Genomic DNA, 2388 nt, shown 5'->3' with positions numbered 1-2388 from the left:
GCTATTAAGTGCCAATAGCAGTAAATTCTGAGGACCTCGAATCTTCAATTAATTTTCCTCATAAAGCCTTTGAGAAGCCTCAGGGCTTAGTCAGAGCTTTAGAATTACTTTACAGGTCCTGAACAAGAAACCCTATTTTTCTATTAAGCTAAGAGAAAGTTTGCAGTTGTGAGCTGATAATGAATATATTCCTATAAAGATTCAGAATTGTTTTTTTTTCCTCCACCTTAGTAAAGGTCTCAAAATCTTAAACATGAAAGCAAATGTTTTCCCTGATATAAATACTTTCGATTATTTTTTTTTCCACAAAGAAGGCACAGTCCAACCACTTAAATCAATGCTGTGTTTGTTGTTGTTGTTGTTTAATTTTCATTTACTTTTCCCTTAGCAGGGTGGTCTGGAGAAAGCCACACATTATTGCAGCAGAGCTATTATACTCTTAAAGTCCAAGTGTTCATAATTTTTCAAAAACTTGACATCTAAGATCCCACAAATTAATAAGGGATGGAATGCCCCTCACGTCCTCCGCCCCCTCAGTGACACCCCATTTCCACTCACACTCTCTCTCTCTGCTTTTATCTCTGCAGTGGAAATTCCTTCCCCAGAGCTTAAGCCTCCCAAAGAACTTTTCACTATTATTCTTGATCTGCCTCCCTCTGCTTCTTCTTAAACATTATTTTATTAATTATGTCTTAAAAGCATTCCTTTATACTGGATGTCTCCATTCTTCCTTCCTTATTTCTCTACAAAGTCCTTGAGTTGTTCACCTGCCCCTCTCCTTCAACAATCCCAGTGCTCTAGCCTTGCTTCCTCTAATTCAACACTTTATTCTATGTTCCCACGACTCAATTTGGTTTCAATCTCCTTCACATAACGACAGCTCTTCTTTTCCTACTGAAATATGAATGCCCATTTCTCATGGGGTTGGGTAAAGCCATCCTGTAAGGTAAAAACAGGCAAATGGCCTGGAAAATTAATGTTATGTGAAGATGTTTTCAGGAAAGAAGTTATTTTAATTGGGCAATTATTAAAATATTTTCTGTATAGAAAAAAACAGATAAATTATGAATTGGAAATGTTTTTTTTTTTACGTATTCAGCTTATGAAAACAATAAAAGACTGAAATGAAATATATCATAAAAGTGCCACTTTTTGTCTACCCAAAAGCTTTATTTTCCTCTATTATAAGGACACTTCAGTGAGACTGTTGAGAAATACTATTCTTTGAAAACTCCCAATCATTGCCATCACATTCAAACACCTCTTAGTTTTGATACCTTCAATATCTTAGTGACATTCCAAATTCTAGAAAAATTTGTTAAAAGAATAAGTAATGTTTACTTCCTTGTCATCCCTATCATAGAATCAGCTACCTTCCTTCCAGCCTTCTCCCTGTCTGTGTAATGGATGCTCAGTTTTCTTCTAAACATTCAAAACATGGGGTTGTTTCATAAATTCATCTTTGCATTAATGTATTATGTACCATCTCTCATCTGTTATTTTCATTGAGTTAACCCCAAATCTACATTCCCACGATTAACCCCCATGGTCCATATTCCCCACGGCCTCTCAGCCACCTCAGCTGCACGTGGCGTGGACCCTCGCTCGCCCTGCGCCTGGCACAGTGGGTGGTTGCCGGTGCTGACTCCTTGACCCCCTTTCTTGTATGTCTGTTGTGAAAGGTGTTGGCTTCCTGTTCCTGAATGACACCAGCACCCTAAAGTCACTCAGATTCAGAGCCCTATAATGCTTTCTTATTATTCTCTCTCCCTCTCACTTCTTTGACCTAATAGTTAAGCAAATACAGCATTTATTGATGCCTTCTTTTGCTAGAAACTGCTGGGGCTACTGCATTTTTCAGATCCCAGCAGGAATCACTGGATACCCTTGAAAAGGGTAAAGGACTGAATTTAACAGAAGACATCAGAAGGGTGAAGGGAGTACCCCGGGGAGGGGGCCAGGCCTGGGGGTGCTGGAGGTTTCCACCCCAGGCCAGAAGGGGTGAGGGAGGGAGCTGTGGCCAGCAGAGAGAGGTGAGATGGGGATGCAGCTGCCGGAGAAGGATTATGCTCCAGGAGTGTGACCTTTAGGATATGGTCCTGCCAGAAGAAACTTGAAGAAACAAATACTCCAATCCCGCTCTCCTCACATCAACCCCACTCCTGATTTCTTACCAGTGACTCCTGTTGGCTGAACCCAGGAACTGGGATACCGGGACTTCTTGATGCAGCCTATAGGGGTGGACACAGTGGAGAATCCACTTTAGGGCCAAGAACAGTCTACAGTCACATAGCTCTAATTTATAATTTTAATATGTCTGTATAATATGTAGCTGCTGTAATTTGTCATGTCCTACACGCTAATCTTTCTGATCTATCCCTTGTTTTC

The sequence above is a fragment of the Choloepus didactylus genome, chromosome 7 (assembly GCF_015220235.1).
Source record: "Choloepus didactylus isolate mChoDid1 chromosome 7, mChoDid1.pri, whole genome shotgun sequence".
Taxonomy (NCBI): Eukaryota; Metazoa; Chordata; class Mammalia; order Pilosa; family Megalonychidae; genus Choloepus; species Choloepus didactylus.
The sequence above is the reverse complement of the archived record's forward strand: the minus strand, read 5'-3'. Positions refer to the sequence as shown.